Raw genomic sequence first — 20,320 nt, 5'->3', positions numbered from 1 at the left:
GGGGAGCTGTCCTGGCCCCCTCTGCCCTCTCCCCTGCAGGGCAGTGGAAGCCCCAGCCTCAGCAGGGCGTTGCTGCCCTGCTGGGCAGTGGCACAGGCACTGAGGTGGCACGGGCTGCCTGGAGCTCGGAGCTGCTGCAGCAGCCTGGTGCTCCTGGGGCTGCCGCCTGCCGCTGCCTGTCTGTGATGCTGTGAAACCTCTCAGGTGCTGCTTCTGTCACTGCAGCTTCAGCAGCTACTTTGAATCCTTCCGAAATGACAAGATTTGAGCTGCTTTTCTTGGCGGACAGCAGTGGAAGCTCAGGATCTCTGTGCCCAGTCCCAGGCTGGCAGCTCTCCTGCCATGCTCACGCTGACAGTGATCCTCTCTCCTGACGTGTTTCCCGTTCCTCTCCGGTGCCACGCAGTGCCTGCCTGTCCACCTGTGCCCTGCTCTGCTCCCAGGGGTGGCATTCCAGCCTCAGGGGTTTGTGCTGTGGCACAGGTGAGTCATGTGGCCGTGGGATGCAGTTTTGGCCCTTCAGCAGGTCAGTTTGTGTCGATGCACAGGTGCTGTTTCCCGTGGGTTCAGTTGCAGGTGTGGCACTCCTGGGCACGCAGGAGCAGCAGTGCCTACATGCCCCCTGCTCCTGAGGCCAGCGTCACTGAGCAGGACCGAGTTCATGGTGCTTGGAGAGATGGGAGGGGGCTGATTACTGCTTAGTGAGGGGCAAGGGGACACAGCAGGGATGTTCACTCCCAGCACACGAAGACAGTAATGGAAACAGCAACCTGCCCACGTCCATGGTGACCTGGAGCTGCTGCACATCCGTGCAGGTGTTGGCTTCCTCTCTGCACGCCTTGTGGTGACCTGTGCCCCTGGGGCCGTGGCAGCTTCAGGATGGTCTGGGTGTGTGCTGAGGGATGGTGCAGGCTCCCAGCAAACGGGGAGGAGGAGGAGGAGGCGTTCCTGGGCTGCAGCACACGAGCAGTGGTGCTGGGCTGCCTGCAGAGCAGTGGTGCTGGGCTGAGGGCAGGAGAAGGAGGGCTGTAGTGCTGGGTGGGCACAGTGCTGGGGTCAATGTGCTCCTGTGTCCCTGTCCTGCCCATGCTGGGCATGGATGGAGTCCTGCAGGACACTCCTGTTTGTCAGACTGATGCCCGGAAGGTTGTTTGCCTTTTCTTTTCTATACCTTTTCTATAACTTTGATGCATCCTCAATATTCTTAGCATGCATCCTTATAATTCCTTAAGGCTGATAACTTAGCATAGTCCTGGTATTCTGTTAGGCCAGGAGACCAAACATCCTCAAGGCCTCATGAGAGGAAACCATTAAACCCTCCACTGTCTTGGGAAACCAAGGTCCCCTGCAGAACACATCCTGTAAACTGGAGATTTGACCCATCCAGGGGGGAGCTCCACAGATAGGGAAGTACCAGGCCATTCATCCAGGTCTCCCACTGGGGCATCCTTGTTAGATATGCTCATTTGTAAGGTCTGTAAATGGCACATGTGACCTGCCGTGTGTGCACTGCGGTGTGTTCTGCCTTGGTGGAGGGGTGCACCAGTAAGGATCCTTATTAAAATACCACGGTAAAAATCCCTTATCCCTTAGCTGTATGTGCCTCTCAAATTTTTAAAAGCAGGGAGAGGCATCAGGACCTCATTGCTGCTGCAGAGGTGCCTGTGTCACACAGAGGCTTTGTCACATTCTGTCAGAGCTCCCAGGAGTTGTCACAGGGCACAGGGCTGGTGGCTGGAGCCTCTGCTCTGGGTGTGGGCTGGGTTGCTGTTCATCAGCCTTGGTTATGGGGACACCAGGCTTCCAAACAGGATCACTTTGCTTTGTAAAAAGTCTGTCTTGGTATAATTGCAGCTGTGCTCTGGTGGGTGCATGTTACCCTGATTTTTTAAGACTTTGTTAAGCTTTCTGATGTTTACATTCTTGTAACAAATTTTCTTATACACAATTCTGTAAATAACTTATGTTTTACATTCTTTCATGGAGGAGGAGAGAATTGATGGACTCTTAGTCTGTCCAGTGTCATTGGAGAGGTGGCACTGTCACCCTCCAATCCACTGTTACTTTTGGAAAACTATAAATGTTAGAGTCAACAAATAAAGGTTTCTCTTTTTTATTTAGCTGGAGAGTAGCAATATCCGTGTCATCATTTCGTATCGTATTACGACAGGTGTATGTGTGGGGTGCCCACGTGTGGTAAGGAGATTGCAGAAGAGCTCTTAACTGGGAGGATGCAGTGAGGACAGCTGTGCTCACCCAGGGGATGTGGGGGAGAGGCTGCCTGGGAGTGAGGAGCTCCTGCTGCAGGAGATCCTTCCCTAGGAGACCCTGCTCGGGGACATCTGGGCGTTTGTTTGTTTCCTTCTGTGCCAGTTTAACTGACGGCACATTCCCTAGTCAGCTTGGGTGAGGCAGAGTGAGGCATTGCCCTGTCCCTTTGCCGTGGTGTGAGCTGTCCTGTGCTGTGCACAGAGCTGCTGCAAAGGACCCCAGTGTCCCCAGGCCATCCCTGAGTGCCAGAGCCAGCGGAGGAGCTGTTCTTGTGCCTGGCACTGCCCCAGCCCCGGGCAGCTGAGGGTGTTGGCCCCCTCCCTGTCCCTGAGCCCGAGCAGGATCCCATGTCTCAGGGCCTCTCTCCTGATGGAGGGTCTGTGTTCCTGGGCATTCCTGGGCTCTCCTGTGTTTCCTGGGCGTTGCTCCTGGCAGCTCTCCTGACACAGCTGCTGGTGCCTGTGTTGCTCCCAGGTCCTGGTGGGGTTCTGGCAGCCGTGGGCCGGTGGTGGTGCTTCCTCTGGCCGCAGTCATTCTGAGAGCAGCAGCCCCATGCCGGGATCTTTTACTTTTGCCAAATTTACTCTTGTCCCCAGCAGCCTGATCCAGGGGAAGGGGGCTCTGCCCATGTCAGGAGGGGGCACTGGATGGTCCCAAGGCCCCTCCCAACCCAAACCATTCTGGGGTCTTTCAGAAGATCCCCCAGTCCTGTTCCTGGGAGCTGCGTGAGGTCACTGTGCCCCCAGAACCAGCGCTGCTGGAGCTGCTGATGATGAAAGGACTTGGAAACGAGTCAGTGCTGTGAGCAGGACTGGAAGTGCTGCCCAGGGCATCATTCTGCTCTGCTCTGTCCCCTTGCTGGGACACTGAAGTAATTGAGTTTACTCCAGCTCCCCCACCTCATTCTTAATTACAAAAGTGAACAAGAGGACGAAAAAGAGACAGGCAAGGGAGAGCTTAGATAGCAAAGCTGAGAGTTAAAAAAAGTTATGGATTCCTTAAAGTAAGATTTTTTTTCCAGTGAAAGGCTTTCTTATTAAAAGAGATTCAATTTGCATCGGATCTTTGCAGCAGAAATTAAGTGCATGCAAAAGAATGTGTGTATCTCAAGAATCTCCAGTACAGCAGGGAGGGCATGATGCCTTTGCCTTTCTGTTGCTTTCTTTAATATATGAAAACTCGAATTTAAAAAATGGTGAAAAACTTTAAAAAACCAATCAGCAACAATGCAACTGTTGAAATGTTGGCAAATGGCTGTGGTACTTGTCTGGCACTGGGATCTGATGTCCCCTCACTGTACCAGGACCTGGCCTGTCCCCTCTGCTGTCACCTGTCCCCCTCCCTGGGGCCACTGGGTCCATGCTTCAGCTCAAGCCTCTGGGTGCTTCCGGAGCTGTGACCAAGGAGCAGCTGCTCCTGTGTCAGGAAATAACCAGGACATTGTCGAGGCAAGCTTCTCTGCTACAAAATGATATTTTTTGGAACACGAAGTGCCCTTCTCAAAGCGTTTCCCATCCGGTGACTTTTCCCTGTATTTGGGGCAGGTTTTGGTGTGTCTGGCCGGGGTGGGGCTCTGTGGGTCCCTGGGGTGTGTGGTGCTGAGCCAGGCACCCCGAGCCTGCCTGGTTCCCTTGTGCCACCAGCACTGCACACACTGCTGGTGGCACTGAGCCCTGTCACCTTGGGGATTTTGGCTCTCCAGAAATAGATCTGAGGAAGAAGATGGATTCTTGATCCGTTCAGAGTGAAACAAAAGTTAAAAAACTCCAGTGATGACCCCTGCCATCATCTCTGTGTTTGTCTCTCACTTTTTCTCCCCTCCCTGTGCAAGCCCAAGGAGTGTGTGAGCAGCAGGAGTGCCTGTGGCAGTGGCTGGGGATGCTGTTTGGGTTCTCTCTGTCCCCTGTTCTGTCCCTTCCTGCCAGCCCCGCGGGGCTCAGTGGCTGGGGTGTGACAGGGACACGTCCACAGACACGTTCCTGTGCCACGGAGCTGGGAGAGGCGTGCTGGAATCTGAGATGCAGGGAGCTCCCAGAGCTTTGGGCTGTGAGCCCGAGCTGAGAATTAAACCCAGGGTTTGGTCTGAGCCCTTGGAAAAGGCTCCCAAACTGAGGTGCCAGGAGTGAGAATGTGGATTTATAGTTTAAAGCAGAGACACGTTGAGCTAAGGAAAGGAAAATTTAGAGTTCTAGAGTTTAAGACAGAGGTGAACAAGGAGTTCAGAATGCAGCACTGTGGGTCCGTGTGCCATGACAGGATTGGCTAAGAAAGCTCACCCTGCAGCATGAGTCCATAAGATGGAATATTTAAGGATTGGGTCAAAAACATAAATATCCTTGTTATCAGTGTTTTATTGGTCAATAAATCCTTAAAAAGTCTTGTAACTGAGGGCCTTGTGACCTTCTGAGCCATGGAGTGAAGATGTGAGCAGAACTCACTATTTCTGCCTGTGTAGAAGATAGGAAAACAAACCACATTATCAAAAACAACTCAGAGGTCCCGTCTCTAACTTACTCAAAACTCCCCACAAGTGAATTATTTCAGATGAGGAGCAGTGCTGTATTTTTAAAGAGGACATTGTGTGGAGGGCAAAGTGTCTCTCTGTCTCTGCTTTGATTTCTGGGCATAATTTGAAGATAACTCAATTAGCTGCAGTAAAGTCATGCTGATTTACTTGAGGTAAGAGTTTGAGGTTCCTTGTTTTGTTTCTACAAGCATTTCGCTGCACAATGCTGCTCTGCCTCCTCTTGTGAGAGGGAAACTGTGTAATTTTCCTGATATTAATTAAGATAAGAGACAATTATGCCAAAATGTATTAAAAGGGAAATAAATAAGTGTAAAACATGCCCAAACTCCAGATGGCAGTCCCTGGCCTGGCAGCCCAGGCAGGGGCCTCTGTGGGGAGCAGCTGTGGGGGCTGAGGGGGGTCCAGCTGTGGTGCCACTTGGATGCACCTGGACTTGGCTCGCCTTTGAGAGTGCTGCTGTTTGGGGAAGGCTCACGCAGGGAGGGCGTGCAGGAGGGCGGCTGTGCTGTGGGCACCGTGGGCTGCAGTGGGTCTGTGCATGCCCAAGTGTGGCCCCATGCGGGCTCCATCTCCCCGTGGCTGGGAGCGCTGGGTCTGAGGAGATGCTGTGTGCTGGAGCTGTGTGCTGTGTGCTGTGTGCTGGAGCTGTGTGCTGATCCTGTGTGCTGATCCTGTGTGCTGTGTGCTGTGTGCTGATCCTGTGTGCTGTCCCTGGAGCTGTGTGCTGATCCTGTGTGCTGTGTGCTGTGTGCGGATCCTGTGTGCTGTGTGCTGATCCTGTGTGCTGATCCTGTGTACTGGAGCTGTGTGCTGATCCTGTGTGCGGATCCTGTGTGCTGATCCTGTGTGCTGTTCCTGGAGCTGTGTGCTGATCCTGTGTGCTGTGTGCAGGAGCTGTGTGCTGTGTGCCGTGTGCTGGAGCTGTGTGCTGATCCTGTGTGCTGATCCTGTGTGCTGATCCTGTGTGCTGTGTGCGGATCCTGTGTGCTGTCTCTGAGCTGTGTGTGGATCCTGTGTGCTGATCCTGTGTGCTGTGTGCTGATCCTGTGTGTGGATCCTGTGTGCTGTGCTGTCTCTGAGCTGTGTGCTGATCCTGTGTGCTGATCCTGTGTGTGGATCCTGTGTGCTGTGCTGTCTCTGAGCTGTGTGCTGATCCTGTGTGCGGATCCTGTGTGCGGATCCTGTGTGCTGTCCCTGGAGCTGTGTGTGGATCCTGTGTGCTGTGCAGTGTGCCAGTGCTGCCCTGATGCTCAGAGCAGGGCTCCTGCTGCTGCCTTGCCATGCTGGTGCTGGGCAGGGAAGCACAAGGGCAGGGCGAAGGTGCTGACCCTGCAGGCTCCATTCCAAGCTCCACTCCAGAGCTGGCAGGGCTGGAGGAGGCGGTGCTGGAGCTGGCAGTGCCCAGGGCGAGCTCCAGGGCTGAGTTCCTGAAGGGTGAAGCATTCTGTTGCTCCCCATGGGCACACTGCAGGGTGCTGGGCAGCCCCAGCCAGTGCTGCTCACACCTGGTGGGTCTCAGGAGCTGCTCTTGAGTCGGTTCAGAGCACAGCTCCTGTGAGCCATCAGGAGGTGGTTTGGGAGTGTCAATGTGGGAAAAGGTCGTCAGGACCTCTCAAGAGCTCTGCCTTCTCCAGGCCTGGGCTGGAATGCCAGGTGAAGACTCCTGCAGCAGGGTTGCAGGCATGTAGTGCCATGGGCAGAGCCTGGCGTGGTCCTCAGCAGCTGCTGTGCACCCCTGCACAGCTGGCCACAGCTGGATGGTAGTGAACAGAGTGGCTGCAGGCATGCAGCCCTTGTGAGGAACCCTGCAGCCCCGGGGCAGGATCAGCCCCAGCTGTACAGCTGGATTTGGGCTGTGGGTGGCTGTCTGTTGGCATCCGTTTATTGAGTTCTGTGGACATCTTGCCATAGCAGCACGATTGATCAAATTTTGAAGCAGCAATTAAAATCTAAATTTCTTTGCCAAAGCCTTAAGTGTGTCTCTTATCTGCAACGCTCAGAGTCTTTGCTGAGTGAAGAACATTAGGACCAAGAGACCCATTAAATTTTCTGGCACAGACAAAGGAGATAAATCCTGCAAACTGATGGGATCACATGTGGCAGATCTGATGGTATCTGCTTCATGCACTGAGATGTAGAGGAGGAAAATTACCTTTCAGAATAATTTCTCTGGGCTAGAAGTCTTGGAAGTGGCTGTCTTTTCTTTTTCCAGAAATCTGTGTAAAGTGGTTTTGATCTTGTCCAGCTGAAGGGAAACCTGTTTTATTTGCTTATATTAGTTTTTCTGTCCTACAAGATGTTGGAAGCAGACGAAAGGACACATTGCCACCCTGTCAGCCCTGGCCTGAGCAGTTCACACTCTGGTCAGCATGTTCACAGACTGTTCAGAACTGTCATTCTGATGTAGGTGGGGTCACAAACAGTCGTGGTTCAGCCTCTCCTGGTGTCAGTGGTGCCGTCCTCCACTAATCCATGGTCTGCGAGTTCAGGAGCTGTGGTTCAGTAATGGGAGTGGCTCAGCCCTGAGCTGTGCTCTCTAGCCACAGCTTCCATCCCAACAACTGCAAACACCAGTGCTGGCGTTGCCCCAGTGGCCCTGACAGCAGGGCTTAGTAATGTGAGGTGACAGGGGATGGAGAAGTGGCTAATTAACAGATGAAATAATGAGCACTCGCTCGTTAGTGTCCTGGTGGCACCTTGTTTAAAGTTGTGGTCGGAAGCACCTGCTGGGAGCCAGCAGCCCTGGGATGGGGAGCTGCAGGGGCTGGGGGGGCTGGGGGCTGCAGGGGCTGGGGGGGCTGCAGGGGCTGGGGGGCTGCAGGGGCTGCAGGGGCTGGGGGGGCTGCAGGGGCTGGGGGGGCTGCAGGGGCTGCAGGGGCTGCGGGGGCTGCAGGGGCTGCGGGGGCTGCGGGGGCTGGGGGGGCTGCAGGGGCAGCAGGGGCTGCAGGGGCTGGGGGCTGCAGGGGCTGGGGGGCTGCAGGGGCTGCAGGGGCTGGGGGGGTGCAGGGGCTGCAGGGGTTGCAGGGGCTGCAGGGCCTGGGGGGCTGCAGGGGCTGCAGGGGCTGCAGGGCCTGGGGGGCTGCAGGGGGCTGCAGGGGCTGCAGGGGCTGGGGGGCTGCAGGGGCTGGGGGGCTGCAGGGGCTGCAGGGGCTGCAGGGGCTGAGGGGCTGAGGGGGCTGCAGGGGCTGGGGGGCTGCAGGGGCCGAGTTCTGCTGCAGCTGCCCTTTCACCACCCTCTGACAGCCCACACTCCTGCCAGACCACTGAATTGCACAGCCATCGGGGCTGCAGGAGCTCTCCAAGCGCCTCGAGTCCCAGCTGTGCCCCATGCCCACCCTGTCCCCAGCCCAGAGCTCTGAGTGCCACTTCCAGGAATTCCTGGGACACTTCCAGGGATGGGCACTCCCAACCTCCCTGGGCCCCCCTTCAGTGGCTGACAGCCCTTTCCATGAAGAAATTCTTCCTATGCCCAAGGGGTTTAATTCTTTGCTCTGCTGCCCAAAAATGCATCTGCGCACTGAGGGTCTTTTTTGTGCCTAACTATCTGTCTTCTGAGAGTGGTGGAAGTTCTCTAATTAACATGTTCAGCATCCTTGGGTCAGGTCCCAGGTGCAGGAAGAGGACTACACCTGGGGTGCAAACACAAGCCTGTTAAGGGCTGGACCTCACAAGGCAAAGCAGGAAATACTTTGGGGTGATACAGAAGTTTTCTGTGGTTATTTCTGCTTGCCATTTGCAAAGGAGTAGCAAAATGCAAACTCATGGCAGCTGTTTTCTACTGCTACAGGAGCTAAGAAAAAGGTTAAAATGTGACAGTTTAAGTAAGGCAGTTTAAAAGTGGCAGAGCTGGATAACTGGTACCCAGGAGTATTAAAATAATTGGCCGAGGAGCTCCCTGAGACAGTAATGGTTTATTTTTAACAAATCCTGAAATGCTGAAGATGAACCAGAGACATGGGAGAAGGCTAATGAAAATTGATAGAAAATTAAATATGATTTGGTCTAGGGGGAATTGTGCCATCTGCTCCTCCTGGGCTGCATCCCTCTCCCAGTGGCTCTGCTCTCCTGCCACTCCCCTCCCTCATTGTTTCCACCACAGGCTCTTCCTGCAGGCCTGGACAATGAAGCAGGGAGGTCTCCTGTCCTTCTGCTGCTTTGGATGTGCTGCTGGGACAGCGCAGCCGTGCTCAGCCTCTCTCGCACCCTGTCCTGGCACATTTGGTGGCTGATGCCATCAGAGGCTGTGTGGCAGCTCCTGGACACTGGTTCCTAGGCAGTCCCACAGCGCACAGCCTCTGCCAGCTGCAGCAGCCTGCGGTGTCCCCAGCCTGGGAGGTGCCAGCTGGACAGCTGTGGGATGTGGCCGTGTGATGGGTGCTGAGCCAGCGTGTGACAGTCCCTGTCCCTGAGCAGGGGGACTCCAGAGGCCAGGTGGATGTTCCTGATCTTGCTCACCAGCCCCCATTCCAGGGCCAGGCTGTGCATCTCGCAGGCTTCTGAGGCTCTCCTGTCTCCATCCCACCCAACAGCTTTCCTTACAGCTTTCCTTGTACGTGGGGGCCTCATATCATCCCCAGAGCAGGTCTTTAAGCCCTTTGGTGTGCTGACTGTGCTGCCCCTCAGCAGTCAGTTCTGGGGAGAGCTGAGGTGAGCGACAGCACGGGCTCGCCTGTCGTCTCCTGATTGTGCCACAGAGATGGGCGGGTGACTTCCTGCTGCGTGCTGTCCTGTGCTCCCAAGCGTACTTTTCCTTATTTCTGAGAGGGTCGGCTCCCTGAGTGTGGAGACCAGCAGAGATGCAGTGAGTTGAGCTGTGCCTCACCCGAGGCAGCGACGCGCCGGGTCCCGCCTGAGCGGGGCTGGTACACGGGCTGGGGGTGATGGCAGCCTGGGGGCCAGGGCTGGTACACGGGCTGGGGGTGATGGCAGCCTGAGAGGGGCTGCTGCAGGGTGCTGGGGGTGATGGCAGCCTGGGGGCCAGGGCTGGCAGGGGCTGGGGGTGATGGCAGCCTGTGAGCCAGGGCTGGTACACGGTGCTGGGGGTGCCTGGGCAGCTTGGGGGACAGGGCTGCTGCACGGGGCTGGGGTCATGGCCGGCTGTGAGCCAGGGCTGGTACACAGTGCTGGGGGTCACGGCAGGCTGGGGGACAGGGCTGCTGCACGGGGCTGTGCTGGGGATCCCCACAGACCCCCCTGAGCACCCCTGCACTGGAGCATCTTGTGCCCAGACATCCCTGCACCCAGACACCCTGTGCTGGAGCATCCCTGTCTGGGCACATCCCCGTGCCTGCAGCTGAGCAGCCCTGTGCCTGAGCCTGTCCTGTCCTTGGCCAGGATCCCTGGGGCACTGCCTGGGCTTCGCTGCCACCTTCCTTTACTCCTGTCCTCCCCTGACTCTGCTGCTGATCCCAGTCTGTCCTGCTGCCAGGCTCTGTAACATTTCCTGCAGCTTATCATTACTTTCTTGTGTTCTTACTCCCTATATCAGGAAACCATAAATATGTATTTTAGAGCCGTCAGTTTTTCGAGCGTGTGGAGTGCTGCCTCCTGAAAAATCCCAGCAGCAGATTTTGAGCCAAAGGGAAGATTGCAAAAATAGTTTCTCCCTTATGGCACATTGAAAGTTTCCCTTTTAGGCGAAATTGCCCAACCCTGACAGATGTATCTGAAGTTTTAAAAAATATGAGTCCCAGTATTTCACTTAAACTGTCATTCTTGGTAAAGGAAAATATTCCTTTTGGTATGCCCATTGATTTCCTTTGGATCTAAATGGGGGCTGAGGTCTGTCGGGTTCCTGCTGCAGCTCTGTGGTCAGTGAGCTCCGTGCCCGTGCTGAGCAGCTGTTCCAGGCTGGCTCTGTGGTCAGGCTCTGCCCTGGGTTGCTGTGGCAGCTGGAGGGGCTGCCCCGAGCCCTGTCCCTGCCTGTGCTGGGCTCTGAGCCCCTTCAGCACAGACACACAGAACGTGCAGGGAGAGGGAGGGGGCTCTGCTCCGTGCTGGCTCTTTGGTGGGGACTGACCCCTGCTTCTGTCACAGCCTCCAGCTGAGAGGGGGCAGCTGCTGCTCCTGCCTCACCCTCCAGTGTCTCCAGAGAGCCCCAGAGCAGGTGCTGGGCAGGGCAGTGCTGCTCCTCTGCCTCGCCAGCCCACGGGACAGGCTGGGGCTAGGGGCTGGCACTGCCCTGGCCCTGCCCCTGCCCTGCTCCTGCTGCTCTTGGCGCTGCACACAGGCTGTGGCTGCTGGTGGAAGGGCTTGGAATGTACTCTGGGCTGGGTGAGAGCCTCTGGCAGGGGCTCACCTGCTGGGGCAGTGTCACCTCGCATCACCCCTTGGCGAGCTCCCTGCTGGGCACACGGTGCTCCAGTCACTCCCTGGGGAGCTCTGGTCACCTTTGGCGAGCACCCTGCTGGGGCACAGTACTCTGGTCACTCCCTGGGGAGCTCTGGTCACCCTTGGGGAGCTCTGGTCACTCCCTGGGGAGCCCTGGTCACCCTTGGGGAGCTCTGGTCACTCCCTGGGGAGCTCTGGTCACTCCCTGGGGAGCTCCCTGCTGGGCACACGGTGCTCTGGTCACCCTTGGGGAGCTCTGGTCACCCTTGGCGAGCTCCCTGCTGGGCACACGGTGCTCTGGTCACCCTTGGGGAGCTCTGGTCACTCCTTGGGGAGCTCTGGTCACTCCCTGGGGAGCTCTGGTCACTCCTTGGGGAGCTCTGGTCACCCTTGGGGGGCTCTGGTCACTCTTTGGGGAGCTCCCTGCTGGGGCACAGTGCTCTGGTCACCCTGGGGAGCTCTGGTCACTCTTTGGGAGCTCCCTGCTAGGACACAGTGCTCTGGTCACTCTTGGGGAGTTCTGGTCACCCTTGGGGAGCTCCCTGCTGGGACACAGTGCTCTGGCTGTGGCACTGTGCTGTGGGACACTGGGGGCTGCAGCAGCAGCTTTGGGGTGCCCGGTCCCAGGGCAGTGCTGGGCTCCCTCTCTGGGCTGGTCTCAGCTTTGGCCTCGGTCTTGTTAACGTTTCACAGCGTGCCAGCGGCCACACAGCCTGTGCCTGTCCTGCCAGGCTGGGTTGCCTGGCTTTCCAGACGAGATAACACGGTGGATTAATTAGATAGTGAAGTGCTAATAGCGATTGAAAAGAAATGTGCTTGCTGTGTGCCCCAAGTTTGGATTTATTACTACTACTTTCTGTATGGCCTATTAATTTTTGATGACTTTAGATAAATTGCATTCAGCCTGAAATAAATTAAAATAAGTGCATATAAATCATGTTCTATTCTTGGCTTCTGCAAAACAAATTTCCATTTCATCTCTTGTTGTCCTTCCTTTATTACATGTATCCTGCCGGCGCGTGTCACCCGTTATTGTGATGGAAATGTTTTATCTCCTTGAGATTCCCTGGCTTTGCCTTTGAAGTGTCAGCGCTGCTGTAGACATGGCACATCTTAGATCATCTCAGGAGCTAATTTGGCCACATCTGTTTGATTTACCAGTTAACAAGCCAGACCTAAATACTAAATAGGTGTTCTTCCATGAGAGCGATCTACGGTTTGTACCCAGTACTCCCTGACATTAAATTAAACTTTAGAACTTAAAATCCAGCTTGTTTTATGACTCACATCCTCAAGTGATGTTCAGGGAAGTGTAGAGACAACCCTAATAAATGCCTGGTTTTAGATAGTTTAATTTACTATATGTTTATGTAAGAGTACAGTGACTAAGAGAAGAATTGGCCTCAGTTAATGCTGTGACGATTGCAGGATATTATTACGCAGATAATAAATGTCCATCTGGAGTAAATCATTGTTAGTTTACTTTTCATTTAATTTGGTGGGCTGTGCAGAAGCAAGGCCATGGAAGAAATAAGTTATTTTCACAGTGCTTGATAAAACCTGCCGACTGTTGAGGCTTGGAAATCTGCTCATGGTTAATCCCCCGTTTTCTCTGCTGTGTTGTGCTGGCAGTGTCACCCTTCACAGTGCTGCTTCCTCTGCCTCTGACTCCCCCCAGTTAAACTCTGTGTGTTTGGGGCATGTTGGGTTTGGCCACAGTGCCCTGGCCAGCACCTGGCTCCCCCTTCAGCCTCATCCCTCCCCCAGCGCCCCTTGGGGAATGAGAGTGTTGGTGCTCTGAAATGGTGGCGTTTGTTGGCATAGGAAACTTTAAGAATAATTTTATTCACAGACTCATAGAATCCCAGAATGGTTTGGTTGGGAAGGAGCCCTTAAAGTCCATCTTGTTCCATGCCTCTGGCAAGGGCAAGGACACTTTCCATTAGACCAGGGTGCTCCAAGTCCTGCCCAATCTTGCCTTGAACATTTCTGGAGATGAGGCATCAATTACCTCATTTTTCCACCATTACACATTTATCACAGCAATAAGTTAGAAACGGCCAGTGCTGGGTATCCTGTGCTGCTGTAGGGTGGTGTCAGGATGGCGAGTCCCAGGGAGTTTGGGGTGCGTGGGGGGTTGTGTGCCCACCTGTGTGTCCTGGGCCTGTGTGCTTACATTCCTGGGGTCCCTCTCCTGTGCTTGCATTCCTGGGGTCCCTCTCCTGTGCTTGCATTCCTGGGGTCCCTCTCCTGTGCCCCCCGGCTCCCCTCAGCCCCTCTGGCAGCCACACCCAGCTGTGTGCTGTGGTCAGCACCCGGAGGGAAGGGGTGGCATCCCAGGGACAGGGACAGGCCGGAGAGGTGGCAGTGGGTGAAGCTCAGCACCACTCAGCCTCACGGCGCTGAGGCTCGAGCACTGGTCACTGCTGCGTGAGCATGGAAGGTGACAGCCAGAGGAGAGTGTGCAGGGACAGAGTGCAGGGACAGAGTGCAGGTGAGAGTGTGTGGTTCCGTGCTTGGTTCCGTGCTGGATTCAGGGCCCTCTCCCCATCCATGGAGCAGCAGCAGCAGCAGCAGCAGCAGGTGCCCCCAGCCCGGCCATGCTCTGGTGTTTCCTCACGGCACAGCTATTAATACCTCACCGAGCTGCAGTCGTGCTCTGCTCTGCCGCTTGACTCATCCCGTGCATCACTCTGGGCTCTGTCTGTGGAACCAGAGCCTCGATGAGCAGCCTGCACTGCAGCCCCGCAGCGTGGGAGCCCCTGGGCTCTGCTCCCCGGCCTTTGCCCCGGGGCACAGCATGGCAGGAGCCCGCAAGTGTGGCCGTGGGCCTGCGGCTGTGCCAGCAGCAGCTGGGCAGGAGCAGTGCTGGAGGGTGCAGGAGGCACTGGCACTGTGCTGGAGGGTGCAGGAGCACACTGGCACTGTGCTGGAGGGTGCAGGAGGCACTGGCACTGTGCTGGAGGGTGCAGGAGGCACTGGCACTGTGCTGGAGGGTGCAGGAGCACACTGGCACTGTGCTGGAGGGTGCAGGGGCACTGGCACTGTGCTGGAGGGTGCAGGGGCACACTGGCACTGTGCTGGAGGGTGCAGGGGCACACTGGCACTGTGCTGGAGGGTGCAGGAGCTGGAGGCACACTGGCACTGTGCTGGAGGGTGCAGAGCACACTGGCACTGTGCTGGAGGGTGCAGGAGGCACTGGCACTGTGCTGGAGGGTGCAGAGCACACTGGCACTGTGCTGGAGGGATCAGGAGCACACTGGCACTGTGCTGGAGGGTGCAGGGGCACACTGACACTGTGCTGGAGGGATCAGGAGCACACTGGCACTGTGCTGGAGGGTGCAGAGCACACTGGCACTGTGCTGGAGGGATCAGGAGCACACTGACACTGTGCTGGAGGGTGCAGGAGGCACTGGCACTGTGCTGGAGGGTGCAGGATCACACTGGCACTGTGCTGGAGGGTGCAGGAGCTGGAGGCACACTGGCACTGTGCTGGAGGGTGCAGGGGCACACTGGCACTGTGCTGGAGGGTGCAGGAGCTGGAGGCACACTGGCACTGTGCTGGAGGGTGCAGGGGCACACTGACACTGTGCTGGAGGGTGCAGGGGCACACTGGCACTGTGCTGGAGGGTGCAGGGGCACACTGGCACTGTGCTGGAGGGTGCAGGAGCTGGAGGCACACTGGCACTGTGCTGGAGGGTGCAGGGGCACACTGACACTGTGCTGGAGGGTGCAGGGGCACACTGGCACTGTGCTGGAGGGTGCAGGGGCACACTGGCACTGTGCTGGAGGCTGCAGGAGCTGGAGGCACACTGGCACTGTGCTGGAGGGTGCAGGGGCACACTGACACTGTGCTGGAGGGTGCAGAGCACACTGGCACTGTGCTGGAGGGTGCAGGGGCACACTGGCACTGTGCTGGAGGGTGCAGGGGCACACTGACACTGTGCTGGAGGGTGCAGAGCACACTGGCACTGTGCTGGAGGGTGCAGGGGCACACTGGCACTGTGCTGGAGGGTGCAGGGGCACACTGGCACTGTGCTGGAGGGTGCAGGATCACACTGGCACTGTGCTGGAGGGTGCAGGAGCTGGAGGCACACTGGCACTGTGCTGGAGGGTGCAGGAGGCACTGGCACTGTGCTGGAGGGTGCAGGAGCTGGAGGCACACTGGCACTGTGCTGGAGGGTGCAGGATCACACTGGCACTGTGCTGGAGGGTGCAGGAGCTGGAGGCACACTGGCACTGTGCTGGAGGTCTCAGAGCACACTGGCACTGTGCTGGAGGGTGCAGGAGGCACTGGCACTGTGCTGGAGGGTGCAGGAGCTGGAGGCACACTGGCACTGTGCTGGAGGGTGCAGGATCACACTGGCACTGTGCTGGAGGGTGCAGGAGCTGGAGGCACACTGGCACTGTGCTGGAGGTCTCAGAGCACACTGGCACTGTGCTGGAGGGCTCAGAGCACACTGGCACTGTGCTGGAGGGTGCAGCCCCCCGTGTGCCGCTGTCAGCGCTGGCAGGCAGCAGTGCTGGGGGTGCCTGTGCTCAGAGCAGCTCACTGGGCCCCGTGTGGGGCGTGGCAGGGAGCAGAGTGAGGATGGAGAGGACTGAAATCCCTGGGGATGCCGGCTCTGCTGCCCGGCTGTGCTGAGCCCAGGGTCGCTGTCCAGGGCAGCTGCCAGCAGCCAGCGGTGCTGAGGCGAGGGCCGGGCTGGTGCTGGGCACTCCCTGCCCTGAGTGCAGCCACCCTGACCCTGCCCGTGCCTCCTGGGGCGGCTCCAGCATCCCTGGGAAAATGCAGGACACGGGGGCGGGGGCTGTGTCAGCAGCAGTGAAGGGACAATGCCTGGAATGTGCCCGTGTCCCTGCTCCTGCTGGAAACACTCTGGCTGTGACATGTGCACTGCTGCAGGAGCCCCGTGGGGTTTTTGCCTTTCCGAGCACTTGGCATTATTAGTGTTGTCTGCTGCAAAATAATGTGGAGCAATTCTGAAATAAAGTGCTTTAAAAAAAGGATATTCTATTTTTCTCCTCGATTTCTGAACTTTATGGGCATGTTTTTAAGCTGTGTATTGCAAGGGCAAGTGCTGAAGCTGTTTGTTGTGTAGAAGACAGGGGAAACCCAGCAAAAATCCAGAAATTGAGCTTTTGAGGAAGGAACATGCATTATGTCAGGAGGGCATTATCCCTGTATGAGCTGGCAGTGCTGCCCCTCGCCTTCACTTTGGGCCCCCTGCTCCTGCTTCTAAGGTTCCCAGAGGTCTGAGGGGTTTGTGTCTGTTTGAAGCCCTTTAACTGGGACCAGGACAGAGGATTTCCCAGTCTCATGGCTCCCCACGGGGATTCACCTGTCCAGTCCTATAGCAAGTGTCAGTTGTGGTGGCCCTGTGGTCCTGGCTGGATGGTGATCCTGGCCAGCTCAGCATGGGGGGCTAGCACAGCCCCCAGAGCAAACCTCTGGGTGAGTTTCTCTGATTCAAATGCTTTTTTCCTCAGGTACTTTGTTTCCAATTCAACAAAACCCTCCGACCTGTTTACAAACCCCTGACCTTCGTGGAACTGAAGCTCCTTGCTCCCACCTCACTGGTCCCAGCGTCTGGAATGCCCCAGACCCCAGAATCTCCTTTCACAGACCACGTTCTGGCATGGCTGTGGGGTGCCTGTGGTGGCTGGTGCTGTGATTTCCCTTCCTCCATCCCCAGCAGATGAACATCATCAGCTTCCAGACTATTTTTTCCTCCATCACGAAACTGAATTTGCAAAGACTGAGAATCCTGGGTGGATTCCTTCCCACCAGTCCTTCTGGATGGGTGGGAAGGGCAGCCCGCAGCTGTGTTATGGCCTCAGCAGTGGCAGATGATGTCTGAGGCAGGTCCTGAGCTGGCAGCAGTTCCCGGGGTGCACACTGGGCATCCCTGGCATGCTGGCCATCCAAACAGGAACTGGATGTAGTGGAACTTGTTTGCTAATTAATGGCTGTCTCATGGATTCTTCTGCTCCCATGTGTTGTGTGATGCACAATTTGTAAGTGACCCTTTGGAGCCCTGGGCACACTGGCAGATGCTGCATTCGTCTCCCAAAAAGGAGGAGGCAAAGCCCCCAGCATGCAGCATGTCAGGCACAAGGAGCCATCACACTACGTAGCATTTCAGTCCTGGGTTCCTTGGATCCATTCCAGGCAGGAATTTCAAACTCCTGAGCACTTTCCCTGACCTCTGCCTGCTGCTAGAGCAGGTGGGTAGTGACTGCCACAGCCAGCTGCTGACTGGGTGCCAGGCTGTGCCTCTGCTCCCCTGGCAGTGCCGGGGGGCTCAGAACAGCTGTGTCCCGCCGGGCTAGGCTGACTCTGGCCATCCCCAGCACCTGTCACAGTTTGTGCTGGGAGTCTGCCTGAGGAAGTGCTGGCCAGAGGGTCTGTGTGTGCCCCAGGGTGCACCAGGGGCTGTTTCATTAGTCAAAAAGGTGTTTTCTGCAATGACTCTCAGCCATGTCAGCGCTGCTATCTCAGCAAATTATCAGTGTGGGGGATGAGGTGTGCTGGGACAGGAGGGCACACATGTCCAGGCTGACTTTCAGCAGGTGTGGGTTTTGATGGCTGTCCTAAGCCACCAGCTCCTGCAGTTGGTGGTGTTGTCTGGAATGCCTCAGTGGTGGGCCACAGCCACAAGGCTGCTGCACCGGGCACTCTGGGAAGAAATGCTCCGTGTTTTTTCAGCAAGGAGGTGAAATGTTTCCCTGCAGCCAGGGATGATGCCCAGGCTGGGGAGGATGATCTATCCCCATCCCTGTACAACCCGGAGCACCAGCTGCCTCTTGTAGATCCAGGTGTGGCTTTGCTCTTTCCATCAGCTGAGGCATCCAGATGCCAAATCCTCGCTGGTCTTGGCTGCAGTCAGGGCTGGTGGGGGCTCAGCCCTCTGATCACCAGGACCTCCCCATAAGCACCCCATGCTCTGAGGGCTCAGTCCCTCCTCCTAGCTCAGTGTCATTGGCAGGTGGATGAGGGGTGCACTCCCCTCCCTGCCCAGGTCACTGAGAGAGTCACGGCAGAGGACTGTCCCTAAACCCAAGTCATGGGGGACAGTGCTGGCCACTCGCCGTGCCAGGGGGGCTGGTCTTGCCCCATTTACTGCAGCCCTGTGAGCCTGATGTTCACTGATGGCATTGCATCCAGCTCTGGCCACATGCCGGGCATTTGGCCTGAGGATATTGGCAGAGACAATATCCAAAACTCTCTTAACATCCAAAAAACTCACCTCTGCTGGTAGGTAACTCTGTGACAACCTTGTCATCCCAGCTGTTGTTTAAGTAGTTTCATCTTGTAATGGTATTTCCAAACTCAAGAACTTGCTGATTTGGGGTCAAGCTTGTGTTAGTCTTGGGTAGCTGTAGCACTGGACTTGGCTGAATCCAGGCACCTGAGTTTAATCATAGCCATGAATCTAAACTGGCAGCCTTAAGTTAGCAAATTGAAATGAGTGTGGTGTCCCCCGCCAAGGCTGCCCAGGGACCCCAGTGGCTGTGCTGCAGGTGCCCTGAGCTGCTGAGCCCGTTCCAATCTAGTCCTTACCCGACGTGCATTAAAGGAGCAGAGTCCTGCCTGGAAAGGACAGGTGACAGTCCCTGGCCATGAAGTGCAGCTGCTGGCTTGGGAGGTGGCTGGTGGGTGACACCAGTGGGGTTGGGGGCTGCAGCAGGCAGTTTCCTTCGCTGCTTGGCATTGCCATTCTCCAGGTCCTTGTCACCTGCAGGGCCACCCTGATTTGCAGTGCTGTCATGCAAGTGAGTCCACGGAGCATAGCTGAATACTGCCATGGCCCTTTGCTTCCTGCTGCAAGTCATGGCAGCAAGAATGGTGCTGCTCATGGGAGCAGCTCCCAGCACTGCCCCCAGCAGCACACTCCACTTTGGACTGCAGTAGCAGGCTTTTATTTTTCTAGTGGGAGCTCAGAAGTTGGAGTAGTCCTGAATACTTGCAGTCCCTAGAAGTATCAGAAGAATGTACAGTGATTGTGCTGAAAAGCAGGGTTTAGGGCTGCTATTTTCACTGATCATTTTGTTGCCTCTGCTTGCACGGCACCACAGATTTGGTTTGGGTTATGGATGGAGCGGACAACAGGAGCAGTAATTGTTGTTCTGACGTTAAATGTCTTTAAATATCAATGACGATTCAAGAGTTCTGGCTAGCTGTGAAACTTTATTTCAGCTGAGCTTCATTAATGCATCTCTGGGGTGGTAATGGGTCTGAGTAATCTGAACACGTATAATTGTGCCAGTCCCAAAGGGAGCTGAGTGCTTCAGTGGCAGCGGGTTGCCCCTCTGAGCACCCCAGCTCACAGCAGCACGATTCCCTCGGACACGTGGGTGCTTCTCCCCGGGACTGTGCTTCCTCCTGTTCCAGGGAGGAGCCCCCAGCCTCCCCCTGCCCGTGCCGGGAAGCCTCTGGGGCAGTCCCTGGTGGGTGATCTGGCTGAGCTGCGTGGGCTCTGCTGCTGGCAGCCCTGCTCCCACTTGCCAGAGGAGCGGGCCCGGCAGTGTGAGCGATAAAGCTGATTGAACCGCTGGGCTTTCCAGGGGGAGCCGGAAAGCTGTGATCAGCTAAAATTAGCCCAAGATCCATTCTTATTTAGATCTCTGTTGTGGGGGCTTTTCTTGGGTTTATTTTTGTTTTGCTTTGTTTTTTGGCTTTTTTTTTTGTTTCATTTTGTTTTATTTGCATTTTTTGCAGTTTGAATGACATAAAATCAGCTCCTTCTGAGTTTATTCTGAAAATAGCATTAAGAGCTTAAACGCTCAGTGTAGATGGCTGTAAACCCATTGAGCTGCTGCGATTTCAAGGCCGCTGAGAGTTTCAGCTGAGCAAGTGAAGCACACATGAACCCCTCCTCATTTTCTGTGCCTGGCCATTTGTCACTATGGCCAACAGCCTGGGAGGTCAGGGGCTGTGCCGGGATGGGGAGCTGTGCTGGGCAGCAGGAAGGGCTCTAGCAGGAGGAGCCCGAGGGAGGCTTCCCAATCGCTTTGTCATTTGTATGTGAGTGTCAGTGTGTATCCGTGGAGCTGCAAACATCCCTGACTCTCAGCTGTACTCCTGGCAGGCACTCTTGTGTCAGGATGGGGAGATGGAGAAGGACCAGGTAACACAGGGAGGGTGACTCGCTGCTACCTGAACTTCAGTTCCATGGTTTAACCTCAGAC

General features: G+C 56.1%; 1 protein-coding gene across 4 annotated transcripts in view; it reads left to right on the top strand.

Moving 5' to 3' along the window:
• LRFN5 (leucine rich repeat and fibronectin type III domain containing 5) overlaps nt 1-20,320 on the top strand; it is a 40,324-nt gene that overhangs the window by 10,449 nt on the left and 9,555 nt on the right. The window lies entirely within an intron of this gene.

Source organism: Motacilla alba, chromosome 5 (assembly GCF_015832195.1).
Source record: "Motacilla alba alba isolate MOTALB_02 chromosome 5, Motacilla_alba_V1.0_pri, whole genome shotgun sequence".
In the NCBI taxonomy this organism is placed as follows: domain Eukaryota; kingdom Metazoa; phylum Chordata; class Aves; order Passeriformes; family Motacillidae; genus Motacilla; species Motacilla alba.
The sequence above is the reverse complement of the archived record's forward strand: the minus strand, read 5'-3'. Positions and strand labels throughout refer to the sequence as shown.